Below are 14847 nucleotides of genomic sequence, written 5' to 3'. Positions count from 1 at the left end.
GTAGCCAAAAACACTTAATGAAAATTGTTCGATATTTTTCCAGTTATGTCCAAGAACTTTAAATTTATCTTTTTAAATCCCAACCTGAAATGAATATTTTAATATCCTCAGGTCTGAGAACCTTTAATTATTCTCACTATAGGCTGATATATCAACTAGCTTCCCAATCTTTTTTCTGAATGACAGCTTCTTTATTCCATATAAGCAATAAGTAAATATAAACTGATAACCTTACCTGACTTCATGCTTTGATGCATAAAAAAATCATTCTAGCTCAACCATCAAGTTATATCATCAATTTACTCAGTTGTGTTGCCTGCCAGACTGAATGTGCTTTAGAGATTGATGACTGAAGGGGTTCCAGATACATTCTCTGGAACCTGTTAATTTTTAAAGTTTGTTTCCTCTCTTGTCTTGGTGAAAATCAGCAAATCAGGAAAAAACTTGTTGGTCAGAAAACCTCATGTTTATATACATATGTATGCAAACCTGAGATGCATATATGTATATATATACATGTTTATAAACCTGAGATGTCATGTGGTTGTTACAGAATCTCATTATTTAAGTTAAAATAATATTACACACAAGTGGGCTATAAGTAACCTAAGATGCTCAGAGAGTCAATTTTATACTGTGTCTTGATATAAAACCAAGTAAAAATACTGATCAAAACTAATTTCTTTTTTTTTAAAGTTTTCTTAGAGTTATTGAGATACCTTTTCTTAAAGATCTTTTCTTTAAAATTACAGCTTATTATTAATATAAATTTAGTTAGAGAGAGAGCAAATACATGCTATAGCGTGTTAGGTAGAATGCATTGCTGCTCCACAGAATTGGCAGTGTAAATAAACAAAAAGTGGGAAGTGAAGCAGATATAGAGAAGCAGAATGACTTATCTGAGGTGAGATAATAAATTGGATTCAGAAAGAGTAGGAGAAACTATACTGGCTTCCAGTCCAGTTCTGACTGGTAGACCATATAGCTCCCAGAAGTTACATTCAGTTCTCTTTCTTTCTGACATAATTTATTTCATATATGAAGCAAATTGCTTTATATGTGATTTACATTTTCACCTAGTATAAACAAAATCCTCTCTTCAGGAAATATGCTGTATTAGCATGTCTATTGCAGAGTAATGAAAATAGTATGACCCAAAGTTTCTTCCTTTGTTTGCCCATTTTCTTATACAAGAAATAAATAAGGAGAGGAATATGATAAAAACAATATCACAGCTGGTTTATTGTTCCCTCTGAAACATATTCTTTGACCCCTAAATATGAATACAGTATAGCCTATATACAGAAAAATTATTAAAGGGCACATTTGTGTATAAATGGAAAGTTAGTATGTTTTAATTCTACATACCTAAACCAATCAAGCTAGCAGTAAAGAACAGACCATCCAACTAAGTTATCATAACACAGATACACATCCTTCTATTGACTTGCTAACAAAGTATTTACATATCTGCATGATTTCCATCTCTTAACACAATTCAGAAAAAAAAATCTGAGTATCAGATAATCAGGTGTCAAGTTGCACATCTAAGAACTCAACTATATTTAAATAATGTATAAGTGAAATACAGGTAAGCAGTACAACTTGTTAAGAAAGAAATTGAGGTTAAGACCAATATCAATCTTTCCTATCAGCATTTGCTGAGTAATTTGCAAAGTCATTGAACAGATGCAAGTACATACCCTTCTGCTGTAAGGGAAACTGAGAGGTAAGTCTAATTCTGTTGAGATTTTAATTAACTGAAGTTCAATTTTGGAATGAATGCACAATGTTTTCACGCTTTATGCAGCTTTGGAAGGCAAAGAAGATGTTAGTCAGAGAGTTCCATGGGTCTGTCTCCCAATGCAGGTAAATAGGGTAAATACAGTAGTGCTGGGTCATAGCTGGAGACAAGATTGCAAAGTAAAGGGTGCTCTCTTCCTTCTAGGCCTAACAATTATCAGAGTTGTTTGTGCATATTTATTTCTTTTTCCATTCTTTCAAAAAAATAAAAACAAATTTCTACCCATGTTTAGAATTATAGGATTAAAGAAGTATTGATTTTTCTGATTTTTTTTTTTCCTTTTTGTAGTATTGTCCCAGGGATGCTGCAGAGAATTCTTCATTGCTAGATATGCCCTTCTTATGGCCTTGCTCACTCAGTGCTTCATGTAAAGGTGCCAACATTCCTTCTTTCTTCTTCACTGTCATTCTAAACCACAATCTAAATATTTCCAGGAAATTTAAAAAAAAAAAAAAAAAAAAAGAGTTCAAACTTCCTAGGAAGACCCAAATATATAGGCTTTCTCTTGGAAAGTAAAAGTATTAAATTAAGCCTAAATTCCCTAGAACACAAAGAACTGGCCTCAACATTGCATTTTTAAGTATAAAAAGTAAATTTAGCTATTTCTTGTCTGTGCTTTGGAAGAAGGATCAGCTAAAGAAATCTTGCTTTCATCCGCATCCCCCCACCCCAAGAAAGGCTTAGGCATGTAACAACTAGTTTTCCAGAATGAAGAATGCACAGAAATATCTTAACTGTAGAGATGCATTGATTCTACAATACACTCTTTTGCAACATTTAATATTGTTTATTTCAGGCTGGCCCTACTCAATATACAAATAACTTATATGTACCATACTCAGGAACCTAATTCTTCCTGCAGATTTTTATAGAAAGCAAGAAACTTAATTTTGAGTTTAGGATTCCACTAAAGTGACATATTCATAAAGATGATGACAGCACTGTGTTATTTCCACTAGTGACTCTAAATTTTAATGAAAGGAAGTCCTTCATAGTATCCAACAAGCCAGCTTTCCTTCTAGAGAAAGGATGGTACATGGTCATTGCAGTTGTTAGCTACAGACTTTTTATGGCTAATGAGAGCAATGGAGGTGTGACTGCTTCCACGGAGAATCAGGCCTGTATCAGGAATAGTGTGGCCAGCAGGAGCAGGAAGGTGATTGTTCCTCTGTACTCAGTGCTGGTGAGGCCACACCTGGAATACTGTGTCCAGTTTTGAGCTCTCTCAATACAAGAAAGACATTGAGGTGCTGGAGTGTGTTCAGAGACGGGCAACAAAGCTGGTGAAGGGTCTGGAGAACAAGTCTTATGAGGAGTGGCTGAGGGAACTGGGGTTGTCTAGTGTGGAGAAGAGGAGGCTGAGGGGAGACCTTATCGCTCTCTACAACTACCTGAAAGGAGGTTGTAGTGAGGTGGGTGTTGGCCTCTTCTCCCATGTAGTTAGCGATAGGACGAGAGGAAATGGGCTCAAGCTGCATCAGGGGAGGTTTAGGTTGGAAATTAGGAAAAATTTCTTTATGGAAAGGGTGGTCAAGCATTGGACCAGGCTGCCCAGAGAGGTGGTGGAGTCCCCATCCCTGGAAGTGTTCAAAAAACGGGCAGATGTGGCACTTTGGGACATGGTTTAGTCTAGTCTACCCTTGATTGGTTTAGTGTGGACTTGGTAGTGTAGGTTAATGGTTGGACTGGATGATCTTAAAGGTCTTTTCCAACCTAAACGATTCTATGATTCTATGAAAAATCTTGCCTGCTTTAGAACCATTTCTTCAGAGAGTACAATATGACATTGTCATGAATATACTTGCAAAATGTTTTATAGTCTCCAGTAGAAACTGTGAAAATCTTTTAAATTTTAGTCTATATTTAAATTTTATATTTGTATGTCATAAATCATAGTCCCACTGGAGAACTGTGTTTGGTGTAATTGTGCATATAGACAGTATTTGCCTGTTAATTTCTGTGATTTCTCAGAAAGTGTTACTTAGAAGTTTAGTCATAAACACTTCCAACCAGATAGAAAAAACATCAAAACATGGGAAAGAACAAGGTGCTTTTTGAAATGATGGTCTCTAATATGGTTTTACTACATAGGTATGCATAAATGGAACCTTCTACATACCTTGGTTGCAGACTAATCAGGAAAGACATGGAAATAGGATAATATAAACCCCCTGACTTCCTTCTCTCATAATTTCATTTTAAAATAGTTTGTTTCATTTATTCTAGACTTTTAAAAAGTATTCTGTATCAATTTTATTTGCCTAGACAGAAAAGCATTGTCAGAGTGCCACATCAGCCCCAGAAGTATATTTGCATCTAACTCTTTTTCAGGGATAAATTACATACTGCAAAACTAAGTGTTTTCATACAGAAATTACAGATTTGCTTTTCCTGCTCCTCCTGATACATTTCTCACATAATAGATTTTATATATATTTGTTTTAAATGCAGAGAAAACATTTAATTAAATTGGAAAACTTGGAAGGGGGACCAGATATTGTCTTGATTTGAGATACTCCCAGAATAATATATTATCCTACAGTGGACAACAAGTAACTCCAACAATGTTAGCATTGTGAAATACTCAAGGAACATTTATGCAAAAAGAGTTTATAAAGCCCTCATGTGTGAACTATTTAAATAACTTGAAGCGTACATTCTTAGTTTGAGGTGAAAAAACCTACAAAGAAGTACAGTCAGAAGCATTTGCATTATGAAGCAGTTAGGATCAAAGTAATGTAACCAAAGTGAGGTAAAATACATCATTACAGTTGAATGGACATAGTTATAATTATCACTTGATATGAATACTATGGGAGAAACAATATCATACTCTTTATCTGGTAAACAACAGGATAGCTGAATTCCCTTCACTTGCTGAGCCAGTTGCTGCATACTTTTGTTGTAGGATAGAATTCCCTGTTTATAGTGTTTAAAAATTCAAATCACCTAATGAAATAAAAATTCTTACAGTGAAACAACTCATACATTACTTTATTGCCTCTGATCTGAGAAAATAGTACTCCTGCTGAAGAAGATTTTTTTTTTGCATTCCTTTTCTAATTCTGTCATGGTTGATCAGAGATAATAAAAAAAGTATTTACCGTATTATATGTTCTCTGTTAAGATAGAACTTTCCTATTTGGAAACTATTGAGCATGGAGTTCAACTGCAATTCAAGACTGTACTTTCTAAAACTATCTTTGTTACCTACATGGGAAAGTGCATTCCTTATTTGCTTTTTATGTAACACTTGCACACAAGCTTTGAATTTTTTTCTGAGAATCGATTTTTTTTTTTATACCAAAACCATTTATATCCCTGAGATAACACAGAAGTACTTCTACTGCTGTATTTTTCTTCAGAAAAGCAAAGCTAATAAATGTGAAATCCTCTCTCCATACTCAAGATATCAAGGTAAGGTGGATACATTTGAAAAATCGCTCTAATACATCTGAAAATATAAAAATCAATAAGCTATAAAAGACAAAAAGCGTCTTCAATTTTGTCCCCTTATTGCTCAGCATAGGTGACCAGGGCACTGAGAACAGTCCAAGGTCACAAAAAAGCTATTATACATCTAGATGTGGTTGGTGAAGAATATAAGAAACCCCTACACAAGTCTGAATGCACACTTGAGAAACAGAAGGGAGCCAGCAATGGCCTTCAAGTTCTTGCTCATTTGATTAAGGGCTTGAAAGTGTGCTTGAGGGATTCTGCAGTCACAGCTGTGGTTCATGTCATCTTTGTATAAACACGAGATAAATCCTTTAAGACAGATTTCTAGTTGTTTTCCTTGTGTGTTTTTGGGCAGTAGAACTTCCATTTTTTTATTTTCACTATATTGAGAAATTAAGGACATAAACCTGCCTGACCAGAGGGATTTTTGGAAGCTGAAATGTTACTTTATGATGTATTTATTTCCAAAAGGCAAATACAATCATTTTCAGGTTGTCTGTCAGAAATCAGAAAAAAAAAAAAAAAAAAAGACAAAGAAAGCAAAATGCAAATCCTTCACCTTCTTTCATCTCCCTGCACATAGACACAAATCCACTCCCAGCTAAAGGTTACAGCTGTTCCATACCCTAGTGGCTTTTCCACAGGAGGGATCCGTTGCTGCTACTGTACTAATCTCACAGCCTTGTAAGTTGTAAAAATCGAACAAGAAGTTTTTTGAAAGTGCTTTTTTTTTCTTTTTTTTAAATTAAGGGCTACATATATAAGAAATAATAAATCAGAAGGTTGCCAAACAGGATATTTTAACTGAGAACCACCATTGAGCTTTAGCCAAAACCTTTTGTAATAAGATTCATATGGTGTGGTAGAGGTGTCTATGCATAAAAGGTAAAGGGACCAATAAAAAGTCATTGGCGTGTAGCCTGATCTCTGAACCTTACTGCTCTAATTTCCTCTGGTAGCCATGGAACTGCTCCAGTGTGCTCCGTCTACAAATTTCCCAAGAAATCTTACATCATATGGGAATCATCCAGTAAAATATTCCCCTGCATTTCACCTTCCTCTCTCCTCTGTGTCTCTAAATTGGACTGAGGGTGAGGAAGCGGAGACATCACCTTACATTTAATTATACCGTGGATTTTTAGAACAAATTCCTCCAAAATTTCCCAAGATTTACAGCTTCAGACCTCCTAAGCGAATATTCATATGACAGAAAGCAAATTAATCATTGCCATTCTATCAAAGTAAACTCATCTTGGTCAGAGCACAACTATTTTGAGAAATTTTTGCTTGCAACCAGAAAAATCTCTGCTAATACATTTTGTTCAAAAGCATAGACAGCTAGTGCAAGAAATTCTTAATATATGGAGGGAAATCAGATCATCAGATCTTTCTGGCATTATGGCAAAATATACTAAAACAAGCATTTGACAATGCTTGGTCTGAATGACAACACTGACAAGACTTTGATTTCCTGAGTTAAGGATTTAGTGAGCTGGTAGGCATGTCAGTGAAAGACTGCATAAACATATCACTTTTTCATATACTGTCCTCAGACTCAAAGACACAGAATTTGAATGAAGCCTTCAACAAAGGTCCCAACATTGTACTGGATTTTGTAATTGAATAATTCAATAGATTTAAGGAACTGTATTAGCATTCGACACAGTCCCCCGCAACATCCTTCTCTCTAAATTAGGGAGATATGGGTTTGATGGGTGGACTGTTTGGTGGATAAGGAATTGGCTGGATGGTCACATCCAGATGGGCGTGGTCAATGGCTCAATGTCCACATAGAGACTGGTGGCAAGTGGTGTCCCTCGGGGGTATGTACTGGGACCAGTGCTGTTAAACATCTTCATCAATGACAGAGACAGTGGGCTTGAGTGCACCTTCAGCAAGTTTGCAGATGACACCAAGCTGAGTGGTGCAGCTGTCACACCAGAAGCACGAGATGTCATCGAGAGGGACCTGGACAAGCTGGAGAGGTGGGCCTGTGTGAACCTCATGAGGTTCAACAAGGTCAAGTGCAAAGTCCTGCACCTGGGACACGGCAACACCCGGTATCAATACAGGCTGGGGGATGAAGAGATTGAGAGCAGTCCTGTGAAGAAGGACTTGGAGGTACTGGTGGATGAAAATCTGGACATGAGCCTGCAATGTGCCCTTGCAGCCCAGAAAGCTAACCGAACCCTGGGCTGCATCAAAAGAAGCATGGCCAGCATGTTGAGGGAGGTGATTCTGCCCCTCTACTCTGCTCTGGTGAGACCTCACCTGGAGTACTGTGTCCAGCTCTGGAGCTTTCAGCACAAGAAGGACATGGACCTGTTAGAGCGGGTGCAGAGGAGGGCCACCAAAATCATCCGAGGGCTGGAGCACCTCTCCTATGAGGCCAGGCTGAGAGAGTTGGGGTTGTTCAGCCTGGAGAAGAGAAGGCTGCTGGGAGACATTATTGTGCCCTGTCAGTACTTAAAGGGGGCCTACAGGAAGGATGGGGAGAAGCAAGGCCTGTTGTGACAGGACAAGGAATAATGGTTTTAAACTAAAGGAGGATAGATTTAAAACTGGGTATAAGGAAGAAATTTTTTTCAAGCGAGGGTGGTCAAGCACTAGAACAGGTTGCCTAGAGAGGTAGTGGAGGCCCCATCCCTAGAAACATTCAAGGTCAGGTTGGACAGGGCTCTGAGCAACCTGATCTAGTGAAAGGTGTCCTTGCTCACTGCAGGGGGGTTAGGCTAGATGACCTCTAAAGGTCCCTTCCAACCCAAAGCATTCTATGATTCTATGATTCTACATTTAAGAACTGGAAAATACAGGCAACATCAGATATTTAGGAAAAGAAATAAATGATATTTTTAAGGAATAAAGAATCAAAGACATAGAAGTAAAATGAAACATGAGATGAACAGAGGAATAAGAATAAAATACAACACAGATTTGTCAAAGGAACAATCTAATTATATACAGTACTACTAATGTCAGATTATTTGATTAAGGACAACGTTAGCAAAGGGAACACACAATATGATCTAGGCATTAATACGTTTAGCCTCGAAACCATCAGTACAGAGAGGATCTGGGACTATAGTCTGAAAAATATCAGCAATCTGATCCAATCTGATCTGATCCAATCTGATCTCCAAAAGTATTTGAGAACTTATCTGGATAACTGCTTCATATTTGAAGAAAGGCTTGATTTGTTTCTGGAAAAGGCTGTATTCTTCAAGTGCTCTGAAAGCAAGGGGGACATGTTGGCTTAAGGGATTCTTCTCCAGCTCAGTCTTCTGATAAAATGTTGGTTGAAATGGATTTAAACTAGGATGAAAATACTAACTTTAAAATATTATCCCAAATCCTTCATATTTATATCACTGTGGTTTGAGATAGCAATAATTTTTCTTGCCTTTTCCACCTGTGCCGACATTTTTGCTACATTAGCATTTCCTACTAAAGCCAGAAGTTTAATTTTACAGCAGATTATATAAAGAACCAGAAGAACTACATCTGTCATAAAATCTTTTTTACGAAACAGGAAATCTGACAGATTGTGGGTGTCAGTATTAAGCTGTGAACAAAATTTACAAGAGTTAAAGCTTGTTTTCAATTTATTGTTTACAGTAACAATGTATTGAATCATAGAATCATAGAATCGTTTAGGTTGGAAAAGACCTTTAAGATCATCCAGTCCAACCATTAACCTACACTACCAAGTCCACACTAAACCAATCAAGGGTAGACTAGACTAAACCATGTCCCAAAGTGCCACATCTGCCCGTTTTTTGAACACTTCCAGGGATGGGGACTCCACCACCTCTCTGGGCAGCCTGGTCCAATGCTTGACCACCCTTTCCATAAAGAAATTTTTCCTAATTTCCAACCTAAACCTCCCCTGGCACAGCTTGAGCCCATTTCCTCTCGTCCTATCGTTAACTACATGGGAGAAGAGGCCAACACCCACCTCACTACAACCTCCTTTCAGGTAGTTGTAGAGAGCGATAAGGTCTCCCCTCAGCCTCCTCTTCTCCACACTAGACAACCCCAGTTCCCTCAGCCACTCCTCATAAGACCTGTGCTCCAGACCCTTCACCAGCCTTGTTGCCCTTCTCTGAACACGTTCCAGCACCTCAATTTCTTAAATATGTAAGTTAATTACATAAATTTATGTTGCATATTTGTGAATAATCTCTTTTTAAACTTAACCTGACAGCAATTCTGACATGTATTCTGCAATATATAAAAATATCTCAGTGTTATCTGGAATTATTAGAGTGTATGTCACTTAGATCAGATCAAACAGTATTTTTTAACAAACATAGATTATATTGTTTCAAGGTACAGTGTGAGGTTAACCTTCTCTATATGGTTCTGACTTCAGTCATGTCTCTGTAAAAAATAAATGTGGCTATTCCCCCCCAAAAAATAGCTAATGGACCTGCTGAACCGTTCTGTCTGTTTCTTGTAGCAACTCTTAGTATTCCCAGTGATGAATGATGAAAAATGGGAACTCAATTATAAAATTAATTGCTGATCACTATTTCCATATGTGAACAGTGTCAGAGGTGCTTTTAAAACTCTGCTAGACTATGGGCATAGAGATTGTCCCTAACTCTAAAAAGAAAGAAGAAAGAGAAGAGAGAAAGAGAGCAAACTTTGTTTCTATGAAGAACTAATTTAGTCCGGGATTATTTTTGGCTATGTGTTTATGGAATATTTCATGGATGACGACATGAACTGAATTTCAAAATATTTATCTTAAAAGATGTTTCTATGTTCTTACATATATATTCAACAATGGAAAGCCATTTTACAGGTTTGGTCTTCACTAAAGTAGGTGCTGCTGAAGCAATGTAACATACTTATATCATGTATGAATAGTCTCTTTACCTTCTCTTTTTTTTACTTAATGTGCAATGTTTAAATTGCCATTTTATAATTGATTTTAAGGCTTAAAGTTTTTGTCAGAAAACAGGACTGTATTGATTTCTTTAATTGTAAGGTAAATGCCTTCTTAATTTTTTTAAATTTGCAGTAAAATATATACGTTTTAAACAGTATTGACATTTTCTGAACACTCTAGTATCTACAAAAATATTGTCACTATGTGGTGCCTATCTTATATTTTTATTACTTTTTTTCAATTTAATGGTTCTCAGCTCTGTTTAGAGTCAACTTTTCCCTAGAGTCCCGAGAGTAAAGGTCAAATAAAGGTCAAGCTTATAAGAAGGGCCAAGAAATAGGCACAAATATGATTAAACTATGTGATAAACAAATGAGTAGGCAGTGCAATATTGACCCAGTCCTTTTCCTGAATCTGTAGGCGTTTTACAGTGGATGTGGGAATATATTCTGGCAAGATTTATAAAAGCAGATCGCAGCTTCCAGCTAAGCAATCATTTATTCCTAGACCTGGATTCAAAAGTATGCATACTCTGTCAGTAAATGACTTTGAGAAACGTAAAGTAAGGGAGCTATGTAATATTACATATTATGTCTATAACATACCCTGCAAAATATACTGTAGGGTGCAGGACTTCTCACTTATTGCTATTTTATTTTAAATGGATGAAAGTTTTATTTTCATTATAGAAAGCAAATATGAAAATGATTGCATTTATTTGTGTAAGAAATCATCCCTTGTAGTAGCTAAGCAAAGTCAGTAGGAATTTGGTACTATTCATTTAAAAGAGTTTTAAAGGTTAACTACAAAGGAAAAACATGTACTTGTGCTTTTTACTGCTCCTTTATGCTTTACAAAGGTGAGTATGTCATGGGTTTGCTTGTTTGTTTGCTTTTTCTGCTAGATTTTTGCCTTGGAAACCTGTTATTTACTTTCAGTTATTTGCAGGGAAGCCTATGAAGAACAAAACACTTCCATGGGATAATAACATCACAGCGGCCAGAAACCTGACCTGAATTTCCAGCATCCTTTAATTAAAGAATATAAATGCAGAATCAATAAAGGTTTCTGGAAACTAGACCTCTAAATTCAGCCTGAATCTTTCAAACTGTATCTTCCTGTTACATCTGCATGATCTTTGTAGAAACAAAACCTAAAATGTACAATCATCCACCCATTGGAAAAGCTGAAAGTAAACTGCTTCCTAAACGCTGTCTCCTGATATTCTAGAGATATCCAGAAATAATATATGTCCAGTCTCGCATTGCTTCATTTTTCTGTGTCAACAGGCTTCCCAAAGGAAAATGCATTAATTCAAGTAGACAGAATTAACAAAACACATTGGGTTTTTTTTCTGTACTGCCCTCTGAATCAAGTGGCTTTTGGCCCAATTGAATTGGTAGTACTTATGCACAACACTTCGTGGAATAAACATCATACTTCAATTTATGTAGAGGTCTTGCCAAAAGGAAGCTGGCAGGTTACATGCATTTTTATATAAGATTATTCAAAACCAGATAAAATACTGCAATGTGGGGCAAATTCCATACAAGAGCTAAGTTTGTCATTATCTGGTGACCCTTGTCAATATGCAGCTCTTTAACTCTTGACCAGCATAGAAAGTTTGCATGTATTAAAATATTTGATGTTATGTTTCTATTAAAAGTGCATAATTTACCATCTTGATACAGTATCATAAACTAAAGCCCCTTTTTTAAAAAAAGTCTATTTTTTTCTTTCTCTTTGTTGACTTCTGCTTAAAAAATAAAAGAACTAAAAGGAATGATAAATACGTCTGAGTATGTTGAAATACTACATGTGCATATTAATTTGTTGTCTTAGAATCCCTCCTACTTCAGGAAAATTATTAGACGTGCTTACTACACAAGTTAAGGGCAGAATTTGAAGGGATATTTCATGAAGAATAAGCATGATTTTCCATTAATTTCCATGAAGTTTCCACTATAAACTAAGTAATTTCATTAAAAGTCCATACATTAAAGCTGGTGAATGGTCTTGAAAAATTCCTAGTCAAGGAAAATATTGACAAACTTCATTAAGAAAGTGAATTCTACCTGTTAAGTGCTGTATTATTTGCTGCAGGTTGTTAATTCATAAACTTTGTGATTCTAGAGGTCCATCTATCCAAAGGAACTTGATAGAGTCAGGGTTCAAGCAAAATCAGAAAAAAATCCACAGTTGTCTTAACCATGTATTTGTTTGTACTCATTTTCACATATAACAATGTTGTAAGTACATGTACAAATCACTTTTTTTACAACTGGTACACCTTAGATAGTTTGTACACAGTTTCCCTCTTTGAAAAGAAACATGTTCATGTGTAAATAAGTGCCTATACAAAATATACAATCTTTGAGGACACTTTTAACCATCAAGATGTTCTGGAATTTACTATAAAATCAGTGCTAGATTCTAGCATTCTTACCAGATTCCAGTTTCAATGTTAACATCATACTTGTCTAAGTTCCTCTGCAGTTTCTGGTGGATAAAGTGTTTAGTTAGATTCAGCAGTACTCTGATACCTTTTTTTCATATGGAGAAAAAATCTATTACACAAGCAGACTCATTATTGGCAAGGCAATTACTTTGGTGGAAGGGACTATTTGGTGAAGATAAAGGTATCGGCAATTAGACTATGTTGTTGCTCTCCACAGGTGAATTCTGGTCTTAACAAGAGATTTTGGTATCCTTGGAGATGGGAGACTTTATATATATATATATGTAGATAAATTTCTTAACCCCAAATCTGAAAATGGTTCCTATCTCTATGGATTTTTTCTGTCCTAATATAATGGCAACACAGAGGTTTTGAAATGCTCTTTAGCATTGGTTATGAAAAAGAATCTGCTTTAACAAAACCCATTTTAGGAAAGGCACACAATGTCATGCAAAATAATCAAATAAAGCAATATTGAATTCCTATTTTCTTTATTAATGACAGTCTTGTTTCTAGGAATTCTAACCAAAGACTCTTATATGCCACTATGATGTATTAAGTTTAAATCACTATGACGCAAACATTTATTTTTTTAACCAAGACAGAAGGTTTCTGACTGTAGTCTGAAGAAATGAGAAAGATAAATCTTTTTCATATCATTGATTTTTACCCTTGTTTATATTTACTGAGTTGGCTAACTGTGTTGAATGTGTACAATTTAAGTTGGCTAGTTTTCTTCAATCAGAAAAAAAACTTAAAAATCTGAAGAACTAAAATATGTCCATGATCTTTTCTTCCTTCAAACAATTTGCATATTGAATTCTCATGAGTGCAATGCAGCAAGCAAAAGATTTTGTTAAAGCTGTCCATGAAAGGCAAGGATAATATTTGATGACTAGGGTGAAAATATCTTCACAGCCCATAGTATAACTGTAGAGCCAGTGAAAAAAATATTTGATTAGAAACATTAATTATATACATAAAGAGAGCTGAGATGCTAACAGTTAAGTAGCCACAAAGGGAAATTAAAACTAATTTCCTAACTGACACTTACTATCTGGCAACCTTTTATTAAACAAAATAAATTTTGATTTATCATAGCTGGTACTTTAGAGTTCAAAAGGAATGATCAGACATATAAATTGGGTTAAAAGCTGGCAATCACAGAGGTCAGCACTATATCAGCAACTTTTCCAATCAACACCTTTTTTTTTTGTTAATAATTAGCAGCTAAACTAAATCACAATGATGCATTCCATGGCTCACGGGAATGTGATTCCTCTTGGCCATTGGTTTGTCCTTCATTAAGCTGAACTATTTTATAGAGCTGCAGCAAACAGTTTGTGAGAGTTAACAGTCATATGAACAATTAAATTATTTTCTTTTTGTGTTGTGGGTTTTTTAACAAGACTGAAGGATGTAACAGGAAAAAAATCCTTATATAGCTATGGATTCATGGGATTTTTTACTAGATTAAAAAAAAATATTAGAAATGTAATTATAAAAAAAGACAAAAAACTTTTTTCAGTCAGGGACAGAGATCTCCAGTATTGTAAAACTTAAAGTAACCCATAAATTTCACAAATATTTTGGTTAATGAAGGAGATGCATCTACTTTTTCAGCGACATGGAGGTCTGGTGGATGATCTTGAAGAAATCAACATCATTTCACCTCTGTATCTCAGTTCTGTGATCTGGGATAGTAATCTTAACATCTATTAATGAATACTGAAAGAATAAATGAATGAATGAATGATTCCATGGACTTACTACTACCACTTAATGTCTTGCTTGGGAAAAAACATGCAATTTTTAATAATGAGTAAAAAAAAATACTCTGATGAATAATTATATGTAAAACACATATATATTTGCATATGCATATATATGTATGGTGATATATATGTGGATGTGTGTACACTAAATTAAAAGTATTGTAGTTACTGAAATTATTATGAATAGTTAGTAGAAATTCATGTTTTTACCATACACATAGAGTGCCAGAGCTTCAGGAGGTGTACCTGGGCCTCCTAAACAACATCCACAGTTTGAATGATTCTCTCTCATGAAGATGTATGCATATGAATTGGGTTCATTCAGACAAAATGCAGTCTGATATAGCCAAATGTACAGTTATATACCAAAAGATAACTTAGAGAAGGATTTAAAGATTAGAGAAAGCAGGCACAACAATGGGAGGGAGAAGCAATGAATTAAAGGTGTAAGGCATAA

The sequence above is a fragment of the Pelecanus crispus genome, chromosome Z (genome assembly GCF_030463565.1).
Source record: "Pelecanus crispus isolate bPelCri1 chromosome Z, bPelCri1.pri, whole genome shotgun sequence".
Taxonomy (NCBI): Eukaryota; Metazoa; Chordata; class Aves; order Pelecaniformes; family Pelecanidae; genus Pelecanus; species Pelecanus crispus.
This window is presented reverse-complemented; position numbering follows the sequence as displayed.